The 8,733-nt window shown below is 36.9% G+C and overlaps 1 long non-coding RNA gene across 1 annotated transcript; it reads left to right on the plus strand.

Moving 5' to 3' along the window:
* Nucleotides 1–1,740: 1,740 nt before the first annotated feature.
* On the plus strand, nucleotides 1,741–2,839 carry LOC113330996. The gene is made up of 3 exons (XR_003350632.1): nucleotides 1,741–1,857; nucleotides 2,164–2,569; nucleotides 2,751–2,839. It is a non-coding gene; the product is annotated as an uncharacterized LOC113330996 (long non-coding RNA).
* The last annotated feature ends 5,894 nt before the right edge of the window (nucleotides 2,840–8,733 follow it).

Genomic DNA, 8,733 nt, shown 5'->3' on the forward strand with positions numbered 1-8,733 from the left:
TTTTCTTTTCGCATTATATTTGATTATATAATAGAAATAATACAGGTTGTGTGTTAGATCAATCAATTGGATAGTCCGACCTAACGGTTGTTGATTGATATTGATTGATCCTTGGATATTGGTCTTTGCAACCGTCCAAGTTATTCCTTGTGTTTGATTATAGACTCGTTGATTTCTATTAGGTTGAGTGAATCAAAACAAGAGAGAGATATTAACTCCTTGAGATACTTTTACCTAGATTGAGTCTGACTATCTAGTTGATTCTCTAGAAAGTATTTCGGAGTTAGTCCATACAGATTTCAAAGCGAAATATTGGGTGGTGGTGTTAGACCCCCGCTTTTTCAGATTCAGGTTATCTCTTCTACTATTACTGTTACTTTGAAAAACTAGGACAATTTGTACAATATTTTGCTAACCGTAGGGATTGTTCACGAGTCAGGGTGCAACGGTTCGTGAACCGGGTTTGGCAAACCTACAAGTCTATCGAACTCAGTTGACAACGGTTCATGAAAAAGGTTCGCCAACTGCTAGGCTATTATTCCAACTTTGAAAATTCAGTTCACCACGGTTCGGCAACCGGGTTCGTGAACTTTTCCCAACTGAGCTTGCGGTTTGCGAACTGGTTTGCCAACCTTCCCGTATTTCTGAAACTCATATATCTATGGTTTTCCAACCTACCCCGAGTAGAAATATCAGTAAGTTCAATATTTATCTCTTATGATGTTTTAAACATTCTCAAGTGATAAAATCATTTACATGGAAAATTTTCAATTGATCCACAAATTGATTCATAGAACTAATATTGTTAAGGACCGCTGAACATCTTTGCCTAGAATCATATTTCAAGATTTTTCATAAGACAAACTTGACTCGAAACTTCTTCTTTGTAAATCTACTAGAAGTTATACGATATAGTCTCAATAGATAGAATGGTGAGATAGTGAGTAAAATAGAATGGTTCAGTCTTCACATATCTGATACAGAAGTTCTCCAAATGTCTTCGTCGATCTTCAGTCTTCAAGGGTGATGTATGATACTCAACTATAAATTCTAACCTAGTCCGAGAATTTACTTAGTAAACTACAAATCAAGATATATTTTTGATCATCTAGCATTGACAATAAGCTTGAGATTACAAAACTTGTGGTTCAACCGAGCAATGATCTAACTGCTACAAAATTGTAAACATGGAAATTTCTAAGACAAATATATACTCCCTCAGTTTCTTCAAAGGCGATATTATCAAAAAAAAAAAAAAAAAAAAAAAATCTGTGTTGTATTAAAATAGACCCTAACTGGCCACTTATTTGCTCATGATCTGTTCAAATCTTATGTTAAGGAATTCACCTTAACAGGTAGTCGAATTCTATAGATTTAAAGTTTTAGGTTGGTGTCACGCAACAGTATATATCAACATGCATGCAAATGATATGGCACCAATCATAGATATCACGTACATTATTGCATGCCAAGTGCGGTGGCACAAGAAAAGAAGTTATCAGTGACATTTAGATTAAATCAAGATGGTAAGAAAACGGAAATCCTTTAATGTGTTCCTGATTATTTTATTTATTTTCTTTGTAAAAAAGCGTTTGTTTTGACATAAATGAACAAGAGATACTCACACAATTTATGAGGCCACGCATTTTGGTTGGGCATTTTTCTTGGCTATAACTTAAATGTAGCCAAGAGAAATGAGAATAAAAGTGCACCTTACTATGGGAGATTTCCGTCGCTTAGCCTATAGAGACGTAAAATGAGTTCACGTGGAAATAGTGACTACTGAGTTTCCGTCTAGGTCAAAGCGTTGATGTTGATCGAACGGAAACTACTTGTAAACTCTCAGGAAAAACTCGGGTTGGTTTTCATTTCTCCTTCATCTTCCTTTCACCCCTAACCCTTTTCTCCCCTCTTTCGATTTTGATGATGGTTTAACTTGATTTATTGTGTGCAATTAAAAGGATTTGTTGCATGCGTATTGGTGGATCTATTGTATCTTTCGGTTTTGAATTTCATCCATAAAATCACCAAAATTCTGTAATTCTACTTCTAGGGTTTGTAATGGAAGTTCATTTGATAATCATGATTTCTGATATTAGGTTGATTAGTTATGTTATACATAACTCACAACCATAGATTGTTTGCTCCCTTACATTGATGCAGATTTGAAAAGGAAAGGGTAGCAATGAGAGGGATATGGCGAAAAAGTTGAACAAGGAGAAAAACAAATAGAAGAGGAGCAAGAAGGGCAACGTCAAACGACTACGATTATAATTAGTTACATCCTCCAACAGAAATTTTTGAGACGGAAAATTCCTTCAATGACGCTAATGGATTAGGATTAGTGTGATAAAGTTGTTTCTTAACGAAAGAAAAGGCAAACATAACGATGTTGCCGTTTTTGATGTGGGTTGTGGGGAATGTACTATCCCCAAACAAAATCGATGTTGTCCTGAAAACTTGAAACCGATGTTTAGGGATTTGAATATACTCCATACTTACGATTAAGGTTCATCCATTTATGGTCATACGTTGTGGAGCTTGTATACGTGAGTTTAGAAGAAACCAGGTGACCTCCTTTCTTTTGGTATCTATTAATAGGAAAATATTCATACCTACTCATAACTTTACTTTGTTATTATTGTGGAATGTAAGAATGTTAGTCATAAATAATCTTTTAATCTTCGATGATTTTGCTGCCTTGGTTTTGGGCGTATCTCCGACGCCTATTTCCCAATACACTTGAGCAGGGTTCGGATGATTTGGATCCTTGGTCGGCGGATAAGTTATATGATGATAACGAAAAAGTGAAAAAGGAAGAGGTAAACATCATGACACCGGGGCCCATTCCATAACAACAGTTCGTAACCAAATTGATAACAACTCTATCTAATAAGTAATATGAATACCGTGGTTGGATAGTCGATGGAAAAATAAGCAAGAGGTGATACTTTCAAGAAAAATCTCTAAAACGCGTAGAGTCTTTTTTGATCTGTTTGTCAACATAGTCTTGTACTTGGGAGAACGATGTCTCAGGTAAGTTGGTGGAATTACAGTAATACCGATCATTCAACGTGATCCATTGGTAAACACCACTACCAAGTACTTGTGCAATGACCTTAATCATAATTCCTTGCATTTCATAGAGGTACCTGATGAAGAGTATATGGAGCGGTGGATTCGAAGATATGTTGAAAAGCACTCTGAAATAGTTGGACATGAAGGAAATATATATGTGTATGGTTCGCAAGATCCTAATGCTTATATTTGTTCTCACCAACTTGTAGGCAATCCACATAAACAAATGAGTTGCTTCCGGTCGATTGTCGTTCTTCCCTGATGCAGAAAATCCTTATGTCAGATTATTCTACGAGAGTGGTAGGATGGTCATGAGGCGTATTGGAAATGAGTATTCGAGTGTAGTTAATAAACCCAGTTATAATGTTAGTTGGTGTACTAATTAATGTGAGTATAACTTGTCTTATTAATACTTTTATGTCATCTTTGTATTATAGTTTGGTATTGTCAAAATGATAAATTAATCTTTTCTTTGTGTTTACAGAAGATGTAGTGATGATTGGCTGAGACAAAATGATGGTAGATGGATGCACAAAATCAATTCACGTTCAACTATACAAAAGAGTTCTGACACCAACTCCATCACAAACCAAACCTTCCACGACATATATCTTTTGCCAAATCGTATGAGCCAGTATATACATGTGAGTCGTCCGCTACCCTGGGTCATTTTCGTGATTCAAGTGCATCGCCAGGTTGTTTTGTTCCGAACAGTCAAGATGAGTCGTTCTACCATCCTCAAAACGAGTCTCAACATCCACATCAAAGCAGGACATGGTTCTGCATATGACGCACCAGATCCAAGCCATCAAGCAAATTACAATGTGGGAGATGATCCATGGTTATCAAAGTGTACGGATTCATATCATAGATATGATCTACGATTTTTTATTTTAGAAAAATTTTGAATGTTCCTCATTTGAACTTAATTTAGTACATTCACTTTAATCAAGTACCAACTACTATTTTTCTTCTGTAACGACTATTTCTACTGTACATCGTGGATTATTTAAGTAAAAATAAAAACTAAAGAACAACATTACTTTAATAAAAACATTAAAAGCTGATTTAATTAATAAATAATATCTAAACTCAATAGCTTAAAATTAACAAACTTATAATTAGAAATCGTACGGGTGTTTTTGTGATGATGATAGGGACGGTTCATTAAACCCAGCTGCTTATTTAAATTGGCTTTATGTTTTAATTCAAAGTATAATGTTACATTCGGAGCCAACTGATCAAATTTTATATAGTGGTAAGTGATAAGCACGTTTTTTACATTTTATACCCATATTTATATTAGCTATGACTTAATATTTTGGCTAAAACACAATTTTAGTGCTTTTGTAGAAAATACCAATAAATCTGATCATCCGAAAATAAACATCTAATTTGGAAGCTAAATGGTATTTACGATGAAAACAACCGGCTGGCCTGGTATTTCTATATATCAGCAGCCGCATGGAAGTCATTCAGTCCGGCAGGCTCAAAGGTGTAATTCAAGGGAGCAAAGAATTGTTTTCTTTGCCAGGCACATGGAGCCCCACCAGAAGTTGATGGATGAGTGACGTGACTACTGTTCCACCGTTTCGTTGTGGCATCTTATAAGCATTGACAACGCATCTTGTTCTTATATCAAAACGGGAAGAAAAAGCTTCGAGTGGTAACTCTTTCAGGCAACTGTTATTCCATTCTCTTGAACTTTCTTCTTACAACTGTTGGTGGAGGCTGAGATAGTAATCATGGAGCGAAATGGATTATGAGGAGATACAACTGATGAGGAAACCAAATAGAAGGATAATCAACTGGATTCAAGCTGAAAAGAAGACAGTGCTGGGCGTTGATCTCGAATTGGTGCTAAATGATGTTGTTGCCGGGCGTGAACGGAGATGGACTGTATATTGCAGTCGCTGGTGTTGGCTGACTGTTGGGAGAATCTTCAGAAGTGGACGTGAACTGAAGTGGTCAGGGAATATCGATCAGCTGAGATGCATAAGAAGTTGGAGATAAAACAGCGACTGCAACTGAGAAGTGTTCTTCCTGCGACTTTTGAACTCGTAACTGAAATGGTGGTGTTTACTGATGCCTCGGGTGAGTTGGTATAAAATAGCTTTGCATGGATGGTTGCCGTGTTTGTTATCCAGAAATGAAGAAAGGAAGATGAAGCAGCATCAGCTGAACATATGGGATGAATCTTAATCAGCTGAAACGTTGGGAGCTTCGTTGTCTCTCGGCAGTTCAAGTTCGATTGAACTGTGTATTGTTAGCTGTGATCGGAGCTGGCCAGTGACCTGGGATGAAGGAAGATGGCGCGGTTGCTAACTGAACTAATACGAGAGGCATCATCCCTTGGACCTAAGACTGCAGTTGTGGTCGAGAAAATGAGAATGATTGAAGCGGTTCTGATCGGGAAAGATTGGCAGACGTTGGATATTTGAAGGTGCTGTGAGGTGTCTGGATTTTATTGAAGGTGCAGTCGAGAATGATAGATGGTCGGGAAATCGTTGGTGCGGCCAGGAGTCAGAGAATGGATTTGGTTGAGCTGATATACCACTGGTGCGTGTCTAGTTCAGGAAAGTTCAGGGTATAGAGAGTTGTCGTTGTAGCAAGATTGAGAAGAAAGTGTTAATGGGCCTGGACTCGGAAGTCAGGTGGTGGACTGAGCCTTGCAGAAATTCGTTAAGTCTAACTTCTCGCAACATCGGCATATATGCATCGAGAAGAAACTGAAAGAGGGGGAGGGGGCCGACTGGGAGCTGCAGCTGCAGCTGCAGAGCCGGTGACAAGAAGAAGAGAAGAAGAGAATACTAGGGTTTGGATTTTCTTCTTCTCCGGATCCATTTTTGCTTAGCTAGTTTGATTTGAATATGTTTATGGTTTTTGAGAAAGCCATGTCTAGCTAGAGCCATGTTAAGGTTTAGGTAGAAACCATTTTAATTGTGTGAACTCTTTATTTATATGCTAAATAATGATTTGATTGATTAATAGTTTTTCTTTATATAGCTTGGTGTTTAATCGTTTATGTGATCTTCTTGGTTGTTTATGCTTTTGAATTGATATTTCGTGCTTCGGTTAAATCCCTAGACGTGGTATGCAAGGATTGAAAGGTAATGCTTTAGAATCACTACCCATGAAGCGAAGAAAACTGTAGCGGAGAAACAATATTTGATAATGCATAGAATATATTTTTAAAGATTAATAGAGTTTGCATAATTAATTGGTGGAAACCGAAAACCTTAATAACCCATTTTTATATTATATCATTTTGTTCCAAACTCCTGAAAATCGTTAAAACATCATCTTGTCGATTAGTTACTTTTGATATTAGTTGGTTGAGTATTTCACACTCCTCGAGGGAACGACATGTACTTGCCATTGTTCTACTAGTTAGACACTGTGCACTTGCAGTATTATTATTGTAGGTTTTCTGACCTATCAGTAAGAAGGTCGTCGTTCACTCGGACTTGATGAAATTGAATTTTAGATTTAAATTATAAAACTACCAAATATATACAAAATAATAACAATGTTTTGAGAGGTACTAGGATTAGGAGTCCATCAAACATTCAAATTCATGCGATTCACCTATTTATTCTAAACCATTATAGCTCATTCAATAAGAATTTTGACTCTATTTCTTTGCCTAATATAGATTCTTAAAATATTAATTGTAAATCTTAAGCATGGCATATCAAAAGAATTAATCCTAAGCATAAACCATCAAACGAAATGACAATTAATTAAGAAAAATCTTTTTGTAATTTTAATTTAATGCAAATAGTCATATAAATAATTAAATGAATTTACCACATGACGAATTTTGCTTTCCTCCGTCGTCCCAAAAAAGGTTTAGCTCCACATAGTGAAAAACACGCCCAAAATATATTTTTATAGCTCAAATGGTGTTTACAAAGAAGAAAAGGGAGAAAAATAATATAAACTAGAAGTTTGCAACGCTTAATGGTCGTTACAACTCACTGCTACAACTGTCGCGAACAACTATTGTTATATGGTGTCGCTGAAGAGCTGTCATTTGTGGGATGAATATGTGACGGTCAAGAACGACATTTCTTATTGGTTTATTGTTCTTCAGCTTCTCCTTCTCTGCAGCAGCAGAGAAACCTGCTCTGCAGCTTCTTATTCTTCTCGGTATCCTCTCCCAACTCTCGATATTTGTCTATGCTCCTCAGTACTCTATTTATACTCCACTGCTCGGGAAAATCCATGTAATAACTTCATATATTTTGTAGTTATTTCGCTGCCTGTTTAGGAGATTTTATTTCCGTTCTTGTATTCTTCACACGTCTGTATCTGGTTGGCACACTCCAATATCATCTAAACATGCCGCAACACACAAAATCTCATGAAATATTTCAACCAACCCGCGACAGTATGAGGAAAGTCCGGGTATACTCCACCTCTGTTTCACTCTTCCACGTACCTTCCTCTTCCTTTTCTTTCGATAACAAAAGACTTATCATCCCTGTTTAGTCGTAACAGGGTGGTATCAATCCAAAACAGGAAACAAATCCAACCAAATCATGTTGAAATTCAATGCAGAAAAATCCGACCAAATCACGTTAAAAAATCCGTGAATATCATACTCCCCTGTCTTGCTCCGAATGGATTATCCAGCCAATTTTAACTTATTCCAAAGCCCATAACATCCCTGTTTTGCTGAATTGATCCGACCCAACAAAAACTAGTTGTTGAATCTTATGAAAGCACGTTCCAAAACGTGAACCCTAATTCTGCCAGTAGCCTGTGAGATTTCCCGCCAAAATATAATTCAAATGGAGAAGATGACCTCCCCCTATCCTTTACAGGTGTGCGAATAGCAGGTGGATGTGTTGGGGTGCAAATAACAGCTAGTGTGCCCCTTAGTCAGTGGGGCGCCCCATAGTAATAGGTTACCCCATATCCAAAACTGCGAGTCCGAATAGCATGTGTCCTCCGGGTGCCTTTAGCAACTTTTCGAGCCGAATTTTCCAAAAATGTTTATTGCCCAAAAATACCTACAAACACACAAAAAACCATAATTAGTAGAATATCGAGCACTAACAATACAGAACATTGGGAACAAAATAGACACATAAATGCGTCTATCACCAGATTACTGAGATTCTTTTCCATTATAATACTTTCATCGCTCTTTAAATTGATAGCAATTCATTGTTGTGTTGTTACTAACAGATTTTTCATAATTTCATTTTGTTGTTGTTGATGATGTGTAACTGCTACTGACCATCCTTTAAGAAAATCGACAAGTTTACTTCCCGCGTCGCTCATTTAGGATCCTTACGATGATGGTGTGGTGGGTGTGCTTGTTTGAGAGACCCTTTTCTTGGTTGTGGTTTATCGAATGCATTATTAGTATTGCTTATTCAATCAAACGACGATCCAGGTGTTGTATATTGTTCGAACTGGTTGGATATCCTGCTTAAAAAAGGATACCACAAGATAAACGGATTTAGGAGTTTATTTGCAAATGGAGTTTGGCGAAATTGTCTTGGAGATGGATTTTGAGAATTTGGGGATTGACTTGAAAACATATTTGGGGGATTAGGTAATTGGATTGACAAATGATATGCATCTTCCTTCATATCTTCGTCTTGATTTTCTCCTACATTTCTAATATCTTTAAGCAACTCA

The sequence above is a fragment of the Papaver somniferum genome, chromosome 1 (genome assembly GCF_003573695.1).
Source record: "Papaver somniferum cultivar HN1 chromosome 1, ASM357369v1, whole genome shotgun sequence".
Classification (NCBI taxonomy): domain Eukaryota; kingdom Viridiplantae; phylum Streptophyta; class Magnoliopsida; order Ranunculales; family Papaveraceae; genus Papaver; species Papaver somniferum.